Below are 15,307 nucleotides of genomic sequence, written 5' to 3' on the forward strand. Positions count from 1 at the left end.
GGTTCTTGTTGTGAAAACCACAAAATGCTCATATTTTGTTGCATTCTTTTGCATTCGTTTCTTTTATTTATGTCTCACTTGCTGGATAATTTAATGAGTGCCTCAGTGAATTTCTGTTGCCAGGCAATGCCAGTGCTTTTGGGACCTGCAGTATTGGGTTATTAATTTACAAGTTTTGAATTCACTTTCCTATGATTACATTAGTGTGAACCTGTCAAAGGTTTGACTTTGAGTGAGAGCCTCTCCTCTCTCTTGAATTTTTTTTTTTGGGCATTTTGACATGGTAAAATTAAACATGATTGTAGCATTGGCTTGTGGTAATCGAGGCTGAATTTTGTTGTTCAGGATGCGTGGATGAGGCGTTTGAAAAAAAGAAAGAAAGAAGAAATCTAATTTTGTGGATTGAGCATTTAAGTTACAATGTTAAAGAAGATATGGTGCTTCCCTTAGAAGAAGCTTCCCTTTGGCATAGAGTAATAAGAAGTAAGTTTGGGTTGGATGAGAATGGGGGGGATACCAATGTTAACTTAAGATGTTCTTTGGGGAGTCCATGGAGCTCCATTTCTAAGATTCATCCTTCTTTCACCCCTCACACTAAACTTGAGGTGGGGAGGGGTTCATGTATCCATTTTTGGAAAGACCCTCCGCTGGGAGATGCTTCCTTTTCCACTTCTTTCCCTCGTCTCTTTCATATGAGTTCCAAGCACAATAGAGCCATGTCTTTCTTTGTTGGGGACCTGAATAGTCCCTTGGTTTCCTGGAATCTCCATTTTAGGAGACCTCTTAACAAAAGGGAGATGGTGGAGTTCTTTGTTATCTTTATTGAATGAGAGTAACATTTAGTCGGGGAGGGATGTTTATTCTTGGTATTTTAATCGGGAGTTGATTGTTGCAAATATTTTTTTTGAATTCTTGATCCATTCTAATTCTTCATTTCTGCTCTATACTTTATTTGGAAGGCCAAGGCTCCCCCAAAACTCAAGGCTTTCACTTGGTTGGTTGTGCTTGATAAAATTAATAATAATAACTTGCTGCAAATTAGGAGATCTTTGAAGGCTCTCTCTCTCGATGCATGTGTGCTCCGTTACAAGAACTCTGAGACAGCTTCTCTTCTTCTTCTGCACTCTGAATTTGCTGGGAGGATTTGGAGTAAGCTTTTTGGTGGTATCTCCTTTTTCAGGAAGACTTGTTAGCCATTTCTTCCACAGGCTTTGGAAGAAGGAAGGGTAGGCAGCTTTATAAGTGTGGCATGTTTGCAGGTTTATGGGGGATATGGCTGTAGCATAATGCACAGATATTCTCTGGGAAGAAATTAAATTGGGTGCTGATCCAGAACAAAATTCAGTATTTTGTCTCACTGTGGTGCATTGGTTTTGGACTTTTCGGAGGGAACAGTTTCCAGGAGTGGAGGAACATGCTGACTTGTTGATCTTTTCTCTTTTTGTCATCTTTAGTTGTGTTTTCTGGCTTGTCGCAGATCTTTTTCTGGAGATGTCTCATTCTCCGTTTTGTAAATTTTTTTTTCCATTAATGAAAATTTATTTAGCTATAAAAAAAATTTCCTATTAATGAAATTTCTTTTTTTTCAGGAGATGTCTCATTCTCCCTCATTGTGCTTTGGTTTTGATTTTTTCAGAGGGAATAGTTTCCAGGAGTTATTGGAGGAACATGCTGACTTGTTAATCTTTTTTTTTTAGTTGTTTTTTCTGGATTGTTCCATACCTTTTCCGGGACATGTCTCATTCTTCCTCTTGTAAATTCTTTTCCTATTAATAAAAATTTCTTTTGCCATAAAAATATATATGAATATTTTTGATCGGCAAAGAAGATGTACAATAATTATCTATTGACCGAGTGAAATTAGACCAAAGCGGACATTGCTGGGAATTTATTTCAAATGACTTTTTTTTAAAATGGTATGCGTACCTTTAAGGGGGAGCAGTAGGATCGTGAAGGCATCTGTTTGAATGATGTTTTTTTTTTTTGGTTAAAAAATAAAATAAAATTAGCTTTTGTTGAAACTTTCTTTCAAAGTTTCTTGCAAGGATGGAAGTCGATAACTTGCTATTCCTGGTTAAATTAGGATTTGGTTTGTAACTTGATGAATTGGCATTGATTTTGATGTTTTCATTGCACCAAAGTGGAGGGAGAACGAAATTTCATCCAATTTGGGGAGCACTTTTTTTGTGGAGCACTGTGACTCTGCTGTTGGGGTTGTGGGTGAGTCATGTTGTGATTTGCTCTCGGTACTCTTTCCCTTATGTGTTTCTAGAAAGACCTATATTCTTGCCTGGCCATTTCAATAGTGATGTTTGATAATATCTACCTTTGAATTTTCATTTTTGCTTAAACTCTTGGGTTGTTGTGTTTTGTTCATTTTACTATTATTGCAGGGGAATGACCAATACTAAGGCCTGTTATTCTGATCATGTAAGAAAATGTACTAAACATCTTTTTTGGGTATTCTACCCAACAATGATTAAGTTTGGTAACAGAAATGTGATTTGGAAACCTTTGCAAAAATTTCCATGGAAGTTGTATAGCCAAAATTTGTAAAACATTAAAAATTTGCTTCGTTTAACTTCTATAGCTCACATGAAGCCACGTATAGGCTGAGTATATCATACACATTCATGTTAATTGACCATTGAAAGGTAGCGCTGCATGCGTGATAGCTCTAGAGACTGTCCAAACTTCATGCTGTATACTCAGAACACAAAAGTGTCCACAATATTTGCCATTTTGATGGCATAGTGATGTAGGACCAGAAGCCTGACCATGGGAAAACCCTTGTTGGAGATTAATTCAAAAGATTTGGATCAAGAGATTGTTGGGTTTAGTTAATAGTTTATTATGTGTTTAGTTTAATTAGCATTGTGTGTAGGGGGCTTGTTTGTAATATTTGTGTATTTTAGTGGATTGTTTGTAATTTCATGTAGTTTTTGGGGTATATGTGTAATTTCGTGTATTAGAGGTTTTCTTATAAATAGTGTGTGAAAATCAATGAGGGAGGTGGTTATTTTGTTGAATTTGAATTGAGATTATTGTGGCATCCCTCAAGTGTATCCCCTTCTTTCCCCTCCCCTCTTCTTCCTTCTTCCCCTTCCCTCTCTCCTCAATTTCTTCTAAATTCTCCCTTGGCAGCAGATCCTTGATGTTGTATCAGACCTCAAAAAAATCGATATCTGTTCTTCCGCTTCAATCCCCCATTTTCCCCTCACTCTTTTCTTTTCTTCTTCTTCTTCCCCCGCCTTTCTTCTCTTTTCTCCTTTTGTTCTCTGTTCTGTCTCTAATTCTCTTTCTTGCTCTCTATTCTGTTGTCCTGCTGCCTCTTCTACTTGCAGTAGTTTCTGTCCTACAGCAATTCCTCCCTTCTTAAGTCTTCTTCTCTTCCCTCTCAGTTTCTCTTTCTCATTTCTCTCTGTTTTTTGATTTCCTTCTCAGTGCTGTTCTGCAGCTCTCTTTCCTTCTCCCTTATTCTACCTTCTCTTCTTCTCTCTCTCTCTCTCAGTCTATTCTCTCTCTCATTCTGATTTTCTTATTCCATACTCTTAAATTTCAGTTAAAAAAAAAAAAACCCAACTGTATTGTCGCAGCAGAGTCACTTGAATTTCTCTTACAATATCTACCAACATTCTTCCAAAACCAGAGAATTCCAACAATTTACTAACAGAAATCAATGAAATTTGGAGCCTCAAAACACTTTTCCTCACTGTAAAACTTCCAGAAAATTACAGTCTTGCTCCTTGATTGCGATCAACACTTTCTAGACATCACCTTGCAACAACACTACCACCATCAGAAAAATACACTTTTGAAAGGCCTATTCCCAAAATTTTATCTCCATCCAATGAGCAGTCGAGAATTTCCCAGCCGACCTCTTTCAAAATCCCTTAATTCCTGGCACTTTCTCTTGGCACAGCCACCACCCCTGGACTCACCACCCTTCGATCTACCAGCATCCAAAATTTCACTGCTGGAGTACTCTTGCTGGCAACACATGTGAGGAAAACTGGTAGTTTCTCCTGTATTTTCTAGTTTCGCGAGAAATTGCTCCAGCCAAGAGATTTTGGGTTTACCACAATATTTTGATCTTCTTATTTTGATCTGCAGCGTGATATTTTGATTTTGGATATGATATTTTGCGAACAAGTGCAATATTTTGATATGAAAGGCTAGAAATTGAAGTATCAGTTATACATCAGCACTTTGGAGTGTGGATTTGTCACTGCCAGCAATAAAAATCAATCTGCATTGCTTCCTTTGTGAGTTTTTTAGTTTAGTTTCTGCATGGACTTGAGACTACACGTGAATTGAAGATGGTTCTTGAGAAATTGGGAGTCAGGTTTGTGGGCAAATTTTGTTAGGGCTTTTCGTGATATATAGTTGCAGTATATGTATGTATGAATCAAGAAACATGGTGAGAAATTATTGGAGAAAGGAATGTCATTTGTTAAACTTTGGGCACAGTTTCAAGCTTTTTCACACCTGTCTCAAGTGTGGAGAAAATGTTTGCAAAAGCATTATTAATGGAAGATGCCATATGAATGTGGTTTCTATAAATGGGGTCACTTATTTGCAATTTCATCTAGAACCTCGCCCAAAGTCTTTTGAGATATCTTGGGTTGCTATCTGTGCTTTACATGTTTGTGGAAGATGTTTGGTTCCTATCCAAATGAGTGACTATTTTGATAATGTTTTGGTGTGATATTATACCAATGAATATTGGTTATGCACTCCTTTGTTCTTCTTGGTTGGATGATCTGTGTGGTTCAAGGACATGAGAACATATATGTTGTCCACTATAATGATAAGAAAATCATTTTGAAGCCCGCTCTAGCAACCAACCAAGATGAAGAATCTGTCATTATTGGTCATGTCGAAGTTATTCAACTTGAAGACACTATGAGCAAGGAAGTGCATGTGTTCGAAGACATCAAAAGTCTTTCAAACATTCCTACTGTTGAGTTTGTCATTTGCAATGTGTTCATTGATGCCAATTCTCAATTCAAGTCTATTGTGCTGAGGCTGCTGCCAAAGAAACATGGTTTCTTGCATCACTCATGCACCGACTTTCAAAGAGTCCAACTTTGCTTCTTATTTTTGATCCTCCATTTCAAAATTCGAGGCCGAATTTTTTCTGACTGGGGGAGATTTGATGACAAGAAGTAGGACCATGGGAAAACCCTTGTTGGAGACTAATTCAAAAGAATTGGGTCAAGGGATTGTTGGGTTTAGTTAATAGTTTAATGCATGTTTAGTTTAATTAGAACATGATTATGTGTATTTAGGAGCTTGTTTGTAATATTTGTGTATTTTAGGGGCATGTTTGTAATTTCATATATATTTTTTAGGGGGAATGTGTAATTTCCAGTGTTAAGAGTCTTTCTTATAAATACTTAAATAGTGTGTGAAAGTCAGGAGGTGGTTATTTTGTTAAATTTAATTTGAAATTAATGTGCGTTTTTCCCCCCTCACGTGTATCTCCTTCTCCCGCCTCTCCTTTTCTTTCTTTCTTTCTTCTTCTTCTTCTTCTTCTTCTTCCTACTTCTTTCCTCACTTTCTTCTAAATTCTCCCTTGGCAGCAGATCCTTGATGCTGTCCAGTGTGCATCACAGTCTATTCCAGGGAAGAATTTAGATCCACAGTTTTAAGGCTTAATATACATTGTTGGCCCACAACCTAATAACTTAGCTTTTAGGTAAAGTGGTAATCCAACATGGTATCAGAGCTTGTTACCAAGAGGTCTTTGGTTATAGTCTTGTTGCCTGCATTTATTATGTTGTGTTTAAAAAATTGTTGTATTCCCTGTCATGGGAATTATTTGTCTCTCTCCATGTTCTGATGGGATGCACGTGTGGGGGGAGTGTTAAGGCTTGATATACATTGTTGGCCCACAACCTAATAGGTTAAGCTTTTAGGTAAAATGGGTAATCTAAAATTAGTCATTATGCTTGGATGGTCTGTAAATCTGCAAAATGCATATTGATGCTGAAACTTGGTCCACTTTAAAGAGAATTATGACAGTGAAACAATGTTGGTTGGGATTATTTGCATGGACCGAATGGCATCAATCTTGGGGTAATGAGTTAAAATTTGTCTTTAAGAAGGATATTCTTAGAGGATTGAAAAAAATAAAAAAATAAAAAGAAGTGTTAGTTATAGAGGAACATGCCAAATATTTGCACCATAATCTTCTAAAGAGTTCATCTTGGTCTGTAAATACTTTGCCATCATCAAACTGTTGTTTAACCCTCTCAAAGCATCAAGGTCTTTTTTCCTCATTGATCCCCATCCTTTACTTTCTTTCACATAGGCATGGATTTCTCTTGGGCATTGACAAAGACATTCAAGTTGACTTCACATATGTTGGTCATTCTTCACATAGGAGGGAAACCTTATAGAAATTCGGACTATTTTGAAAAAAGTATCACAGTTGGATGTGGGGAAATATGTAGTAAGCCTTAACTTCTGTTGAGTAGTGTTAGGTGGCATACTGTCAGACCCTTGATTACCTTGATATTGCCAATGCACACAGTGTTGTCAACTCATGTGCCAAGTCAATAGCACAAGATGGCCTGTCATGGGTTATCTTCACATTTGGTGAATTGACTACCTATTTGCTAAGGAGGGAGCACATAGATGCTAAGTTGCCTACTCGACATGGTCAAAATGGACATGGTTGGGGCCAATCTTTGACAAGGTAGCTATAGCGACTAGTTTGGTTGACATGGTCGGTTGTTTAACTTGGGTATGTGTCAAGTGCCTCATTGACATATGTTGCGTGCTTGTGTATGGGATATGTCATGGTTAAGGAAAAAACATGCATGACACAAGGTATTGATGTGCAATCTGTGTGCAGAGTCAATGTCAAAGGCTGCAGTGTTGATATGTTGAACAAGGTGGAATGGTTACTTGATATTCGTCCTTGTAAGGGCTGACATGCAGGCTTGTCTGAAGGGATAATTCGTGGGTTGACAAATGGCAATGTTTCTACCCACATAATTCTAGACATAGTTATGATTTGTTGGCAAATGTAGGCTGTGTCCAACACAACCTAGGTAGTTGGGGTTGTCAACTGCAGACCATAGACACTTGAGGGTGCCAACTATATTAATATGACATGCAGGTGACATAGGACATTAGAGGGAATTCGTCCATGGTTTTCCTACACATGTATGACTCTGTAATCCTTGTCTTTGAAAAAAAAGTTTGAGAGGTGTTGCTCCTGTAAATTGTTTTCTTGTGTATGTCATACTTCTTTACACACACTAGCAGGATTACCCAACGAATTAAGATTGTGTGTGTCCAAGTGAGACTTGGTGCCATTATAGTGGCAAGGCATGCTGTGAGAATTTAAGACCTTGTAACAGATATCGACACGGGATACGGTGATACGACCAACATAGGAATACAGAAATTTTTAAAAAATAGGGATGCCACAAGGCAGGGATATGTTAATTATATATATATATATAAACAGGTAGATAGATAGAGCAGGGAAATTCTGGGACTGGGAGGTTATGCTGTGCTTTGCGAGGCTGGTGCAGCAGTGCTAGAGCTCCAAATTTCACATGCTCCAATGTTGAAAAACCTCTGGACTCTCAGGCTTCTCCTCTAATTTTTTTGGGGGGTTCATTAACAGAATTAAAGAGGGCAACGAAAGGCAGTGTTTTGCTCCAAGAAGTGTCCTGGACGTGGTCCCCAGGGAAATTCTGAAGCCGGGAGGTTATGCAGTACTTTGCAAGGCTGGTGCAGCAGTGTTAGAGCTCCAAATTTTACATGCTCCAATGTTGAAAAACCTCTTGAGTTTCAGGCTTCTTCAAATTTCTTTGGGGGTTTCATTAACAGAATTGAAGAGGGCAATGAAAGGCAGTGTTTTGCTGCAAGAAGTGTCTTGGACATGGCCCCCTGTTGTTGGTGAGTGTCTCAGCATTGTCTGAAATAAAAAAAATTAATTATTGGCATGTGTTGGGGCATGTCAGTTGATGTTGGTTACCAACACTTAAAGGACCCCATATGTGTTGATAGCTCGATGCTTCCTAGCTTTCTTGTGCATTGGGAGATTAGCTAGTAAGGGCTACCAGTTTTATGTTTGTTTTTTAATAAAGTGTACCTGCATTCTCCACAGTGCTTGTTTTCTTTCTATGCATGTGCTTTGCCCACATAGCTTATTTGAACTCCACAGTGGGAGAAGAAAGTATACTTGCATTCACCACTATACTCGTTTACATTGTATGTTGCTCTTTGCCCATTAGACTTGGCATCCCCCCGGTTATTTTTTTATTTTTATTTATTTATGTATTTTTTTTCATTTGGACTTAAAAATGACAGCAGGCAATGTGGGTATGGCTCCCCAATACCCATGAACCAAATCTATAGCCTTGAAAAATGTTGGTATAACCCCTTAGAGGATTTAGTTAACAAGCTAGCTATCACCTTTTGGGTTTAAGGTTAATTAAGATTCAAACAGTTTGTTTGTGCCTTTGGAGATTAACTGCCTCATGGGTTTGAGTAAGTTGGCTCGAGATAAATTAGGCAGGAAGATAGGTGATGGGAATTGGGTGATGGTTTGCAACTTCGAAAGGGAAGTTGTGCCATGGAATGCGTGCTTGTGCTGTAGGAATTCCTAGTTGTTAAGTGAGAATTTAGTGGTTGTGTGAAAACACAAAGAAGCAACACCAAGTAGGATAGGAAGCTATTTTGTGCAGGAACTTGAGTTGAAAATAGCCAATGGAAGGTGTAGCCCTGACATCATAAACCTTTCTAGGGATTTAAGTATTTGGTTGAGATTTGAGAAAAGTGCAGTGTAGGATGAGGCTGCCATGGCTAATGGCAAACGAGACATGATCTGTCAAGAGTCAAGACTCATAGACTAAAGGTGTTTGCCTGTTTTTCTAGGCATTTGGATGCTTTGGAGAGGACCTTTTGAGGAGTTAGTGCCATTGACAAGTAACATGAACGTGACATTGTTTTTGGTGGAGACTTCTATATGGATAAGTATTCTGGATGCGGAGACTAATGGTGAGGATTGAGGAGGAATCGTATGAGTCCTTGAAAGTTGTTGGCATTGCAAAAGACATTGTAAGGGTTCTATTGCCATGGGGAAGCAGATCATTGGGATGCTATGTATAATTGGAAATGTTAAAGTTCATTCACCATTGTATGCGCATATATGTGGCATTTTAGAATATATTCTGGGGGCTCTAAACCTTTGATTTGTTTGAGCATGCATTGGTGGAGAGAGTGATTGGAGAAACACTAAGGCTGGCATCACCAGGTGTCATGACAAGTGACAGGGGAGCGTAGTTGAGGCACATGTCTAAGATATAGGTCGTGAGTGGGATCAATTGCTGAGGCAATTAGTAGCAGTTATGACATGACAATGGCACAAAAATGGGTGCATTAACATTATTTAATTATCTGGACAGTTTTTTGGGTTCTTGGTACCAATGTGTGTATTCAGTTCACTATGGATGTTCTTGCTTTGGGTGGGAGGAAATGTCATGACCTTATAACTTTAGTATGAGGTACTGTTTATTTGTAATTACCATGTGTATCTAGTGGTGTCTACAGGAATGGAATATATGAATGGAATCAAAGTTTGTTTTTTGCTTAGCAACACTATAGACAATTACTTGGGATTCTAAATGTTGATAAACATTCTTGTGCGTATGTGGTTTGTGTCTACAGGAATGGAATATATGAAGGGAAGCAAAGTTTGTTTTTTGCTTAGCAACACTATAGACAATTACTTGGGATTCTAAATGTTGATAAACATTCTTGTGCGTATGTGGTATGTGTATCATAGAGAATGTGTCCTAGCATTCAGATGTGGAGGAGGTGCCATGTCTTGATATGTTTCACTCATATGGAATGACATATCTTGGTGACTATAGTAGTTTGAAGGTCTTATTTGTGAGTGTTGCACCCTGTCAGGTTTCCCTCCTATACTCCTATATGGAGGATGGCCTATGTATATGGAGTCCATTTGATTGACTTTGTCAGTGCCCATGTGGAATCCATATCCAAGTGGAAGAAGAAGATATTTATATTGTTGTGGTAGGCTGGTAGCCCATTTAGCTGTCATGCAATGGAATACTTCATTTATTATTTAGTTATTGCTTGCTTTGGAAGATAAATGGTTATCTTCGGAGTAGAAAAATCAATTAATATGGGAAGCAATTGCTGGAAGAAGAGGAGTTTGTGATTCCTCGGGACAGCCAAGAAGAGAGTGAGGGAGAGAAGAACACACTTGGCTGAAAAATCTGGGTTAAAGGTGCCTGTGCGGTCAGCTTGAATGTGAGGACTGGATAGTGATTTCTTGTCTGATTGAGCTGAAATTTTGACAAAATGTTCATGACTCATCCTTCTTCATTGTGGACAGTTTGATTGTCATTTGGGGTTTTGTGGACCTGGCCTCTCTTTTTGGTTGAGATCTCTCCGTCTTCCACTCTAGTTTGATTCCACCTTATTGATGATGATTCATATTGCTTTGGATGCCAAGATTTTGTTATTCTTGATGATTATAGTTGAAGTGTGCCCCTAGTTTCAACTAGGGAAGACCTAGTGTAACCTACTATTTTGATATAGTGGAAGATTGGAAGCTAACTTCGGTCTCATGGTTTTTCCCTTCACACCAAAGGGTTTTCCACGTAAATCTTAGTGTCTGTGTGTGTGTGTGGCTGATCTTTGTTGTTGATTGCTGGCTACTTCAAATTTTTTGTTATTGATTATTTTCTACTTTGTTGTTTTGAACTAGGGGAAGGATCTCATTTTGGGTGATTGGTTTTGGTCATCACCTCCGATTCCATACCTCCCTTCCCCAACACACCTAACAGCCTTGTGTGTTTGAGTGTTGTTGGTTATTGGAGTTTGTATGATATACATTTTAGCCATTGCTCAGACGCTTATGGTATATTAAATTCTAAGTCATGCATTAAATTGATAGCATGATCTAGAATAAATGTACCACATAAGAGTATGTATGATTTGTATGTCTATGCTTAATCACCACATAAATATGTGGCATTTGTGCGTTGTGTCTGCATTCCTATGACTTTATGTGCATAATATGCTTGCATTTTACGCATATATGCATGTTTTCAATTTAATTGACACATACACACACTTTATATATTCACTCCACAAAATATGAAAGTGCCAAATAGAAAAATGTAATTAACGACACACACACACACAGACTTCATATATTTACTTTACAAAGTGTAAAAGTGCCAAGTCTTCACCACCACCAGAAAACATATTAGAAGATGGAACACCAATGTGGTGGACTAAAGCTGCAAAATCTGATCCTCCATCTCCTAACTGATTAATCTTTGAATTCAAAATTCAGGTTCATGAATAAAATGTAATGTTTCACTTTCAACTTATTGATAAATTATCAAGGTCAGTTTATAAATGTTGTGACTTATGTAATGTATCTTTATGAGTTACATAGTGTGATGTTTGAATTATGTGCCATTGGAAGTAAATTGCATTTTTTTTTTGTTTATATGTATTTTGTGAAAGTTTATTTAAATAATGCTATCTAGGAGGTGCAGTGAGTTGATTCCTGTAGTATTAGAAGAGAAGGTTTGGCTTGCTGAGAATCTTGGTTAATTTTGACTTCCTTTTGGACAGTGTTCTTGGGGTTGCCATCAGAGCTCTCTTTCAAAACAAAGCCGGTCTGGGTGCTGGGATACCATCATTAAGAGATTTGGGTGCATATTGGCAGGGTGGAAGAGGCAATGTCTCTGTAGGGGAAGGAAAGTGACTGTAATGAGAAGCATCCTATCAAGCCTACCTGCTTATTTCCTATTCTTACTGTTTAATTCTCAGTCACAAAGAGGCTGGTGATCTTTTGTGGGTAGGGATTGGGCAGGAATTTAAGTTCGACTTAGTTGATTGGGCATTTGAATTAAGAGCTTTTTTGGTAAGTGATTCTGGAGCTTGCAGTGGAGAGGGACTGGAGGAAGACGGTAGTAACTAAATTTGATAGGATTTTAGTGGTGGATGGCTCTGCCAGGACTCTGGTCATGGTATGTGGTGGTCTTGTGGAAGAGTATTATAAAAAGCACTTGGTATTATTTATAAACCTCTTTTGTGGTTGGGGATGGAAGAATAGTTAAATTTAGGCATAATGTTTGGTGTGTTTGTTTTAGGGTGCTAAAGTTGAGGTTTTTGATATATTTTTACTTGCAGTCGAAAGAGGTGCATGTTTTTTACATTGTATTGTTTGGGTCCTTTGGGAGGAGAATAGGTTGCACTAATATTGTTCTTTGTAAGTGCAAACTGGAAATTGGAATCTTTGTTGGCCTTCTTGGAGTCCTTATACTCTTAAAAGCTGTATAATGGTATAGAGGATTCCATTTGGTGGAGGTTGTGATCAAGGATGGTAAATTCTGAGTAATATGTTTCTAAAATCCTATTTTTGAACTTAGGAAAGTTCCATGGCGGTTAATTCAAAAGCCCTATTGAAAGAAAAAGTCCCTACAAACATTTATTTCTGTGGGAAAACGTGTTTAATGACTTTATTCTATACGTGTGTAGTTAGCTATTTTAGGAAATTTTGTAACAGTCTGTATTCCTATAATTAGGCTGATTTGGTTAATTTCCTATTTTGTTAGAATATCCCATAAATCATGGGATCTGATATAACCTAGTTAATTTTCCTTTTATACTGCTAGGATTGATGTATATAGCTAACATTTTGTGTATTATTCGAATAAAATGAAGAAAATTCTTCCACGAAGTGTTTCTCAGTTTGTGTCATGGTATCAGAGCCTAAAGCTCTTTTCTGGGATTAAAAACCTCTTCACACAGGCTTTCATTGCCGAGACCATACTGCTGCTTCTTTGTATCCTATTTTACCCTGTTTTTTAGTTTAAAAACAGTATTTTTGCACTTTTTTTTGTTCAGCATTCATTGCTGAAATTTCTTAGAGCTGTTTCCGTTCTTATTTCTACCTTTGCCAGCCTTTGTTGCTGGTGGTTTCTGTTTCGAGTGATTGACTTTAATTTTCGAGAGATCATTGTTCGTGAAGAATGTCGGAGGTTGTAGAGACGACCGCTACAGCACAATCAGAGGAGATTGTTCGATCCTAACAACCCAAGGAATTGCAAAACATCCAGGCAGCATATACGCTGTATGGAAAAAACTACCTTAAATGGTCTCAACTTGTTTGTGCCGTGCTGAAGGGAAAGGGAAATATCAGCCATCTCATGGGTACGGGGCCGAAACCAGGAGATCCTCGTTTTGAAGCATGGGATGAAGAAGATTCCATGAGTATGGCATGGCTGTGGAATTCTATGATTTCTGAGATTAGTGACACATGTATGTTCTTGGCTACTGCCAAGGATATTTGGGATGCGATTCAACAGACATACTCAAAAGCTAGAGATGCGGCTCTGTTGGAATTGGTGTGCTCCCAAGAGGGGGGTGAATTGGAAATTTAAATTTTCTTCCTAGGATTAACTAAGCCAGCATCAGTAATACACATCCTAGGGGCAATCTAAGCACGTATGAAATTGCAGAAATGATAAATCAACAATTCTTAGCGCAGGCAATATAGTTCCAGTAGCTCAACAAATTACAATTCCATGTCAATAAGATATGTAGTATATTTAGAAAATGAATTAAATCAAGCAAGAAGCAGAATATAAAGCAGGAAAAGTAAAAGTGACACCGAATATGTTATCAGGGTTTGGCAAATGTGCCTACGTCCACGCCTCAGCTCGCAAGTCCGAGGATTACCACTAATGCTCACTTAACAGGTGGAGTGGTACTGGTTACAACCACCTTTTCCTTACTGGGTAAGGGAATACCCCAAGTCAAATTAGCAGGGCTGACCCCAACCTTTACAAATTCTCCTTACGGGGTGGAGAAGGCCCAAACACTCCTTAAGGGGCGGAGAATACCCACCTCAGGCCACGCCTGGAATACAATTAAATAAGTTTTTTGTATAATGAAAAGTGCTTCTTACACTAAGCAGATTTGTACAATAATATGATCCAGATATATGCACTCACAGATGATATGGATATAATGCTCAAGTGAGATTGGTCAGGTTATATATATATCAACTCTCAGAGAGATGTGTATATGAGTATGTGAGAGTGGTACCTTTGATTGAAGATATTTTAATCAATAGAGCAAAAATCAAAGGAACTTAAAAAATCCTACTTAAATATCTCAACAAATATTTTTTCAAGTATTTAGCACAATAGAGGTAAGGATCTAAGCTTGCAAAAATGTTTTATATCAAAAGCACAAGCAAGCTTTCAAATCTGGCAACAAGGATGCCAAGACTCAGAAGCAAATGAGAGTTCTTCTCAAATGATATTTATCAATAAAATACAACGGGAATAACTTAGCTTACTCTCAAAAATCGATATCAATCAATGCGAGTAAGTGAGAGTAGTAAGCTTTAAAAAATGATATATATAAATGCACACAATACAATCAATGAGAAACGAACTCCCTTTAACTTGCAATTAATTTGCAAGAAAAGAGTATAAGAAAATAATACTCTCTATTTTCAAAAAGATTTTCCAAGCAAAAAATATGAGAGAGTATCAAATATAGGCTTGAAAATGTGAAGTATAAGCAATGAGAGTTCTGGGAAATTCAAGGAGAATTTTTGCTAATTAAATTGCTAATGAGTGCTAATCAAACCAAATGAGGGAGCATATATAGACACTCCAAAAAATATGGCCGTTGGGGACTCATTCGACATTTTTGAAAAAGTTCAAGTATGGTTAATAAAAAATGACCCTTGTTTTACCTTGGTAAAAATTGGGCAACCTGAGAGGTTCGGTCAACCGTATTAAGGGTTCGGTCGACCACTTTAAGAGGTTCGGTCGACTGTGGAGATTTTGAACTAAGAACATGGTCGACCGTCTTTAGGCGATTTTGAACCCATTCGTGGGTTCGGTTGACCAAATCAAATTCGGTCGGCTACTCAACTATGTTCGGTCGATCATGGCCAAAATGAACTACGCATTTGGTCGGCCGAATGGTTGGGGTGTTAGACACTTGCAGATTTGGTCGACTGAAGACACTATGTTCAAAAGCTGAACAGTCGACCATGCGAAGTCAAAGTGTTGACTTCTTTGACCATTCGGTCGACTGTGGCATTTATACTGCCACAGTTCGGTTGACCGAGGCTAAGCCTTTTCAGCCAACAGAGGTTCGGTTGACCCAACTTAGTATAACTGGACTGGTTCGGTCGACCGGGGCCCTTACAAAGTTCATTTTAGGTCCTGATTTTTATTAGAAGTCACCTCAGTTCACATAGGTATAACTT

The 15,307-nt window shown here is 38.0% G+C and overlaps 1 pseudogene; it reads right to left on the bottom strand.

Annotated features, from left to right (window-relative positions):
• Window positions 1-2,631: 2,631 nt before the first annotated feature.
• The window catches only part of LOC131158697 (uncharacterized), a 19,607-nt pseudogene continuing 6,931 nt past the window's right edge, over window positions 2,632-15,307 (bottom strand).

This window comes from Malania oleifera, chromosome 6 (assembly GCF_029873635.1).
Source record: "Malania oleifera isolate guangnan ecotype guangnan chromosome 6, ASM2987363v1, whole genome shotgun sequence".
Lineage (NCBI taxonomy): Eukaryota > Viridiplantae > Streptophyta > Magnoliopsida > Santalales > Ximeniaceae > Malania > Malania oleifera.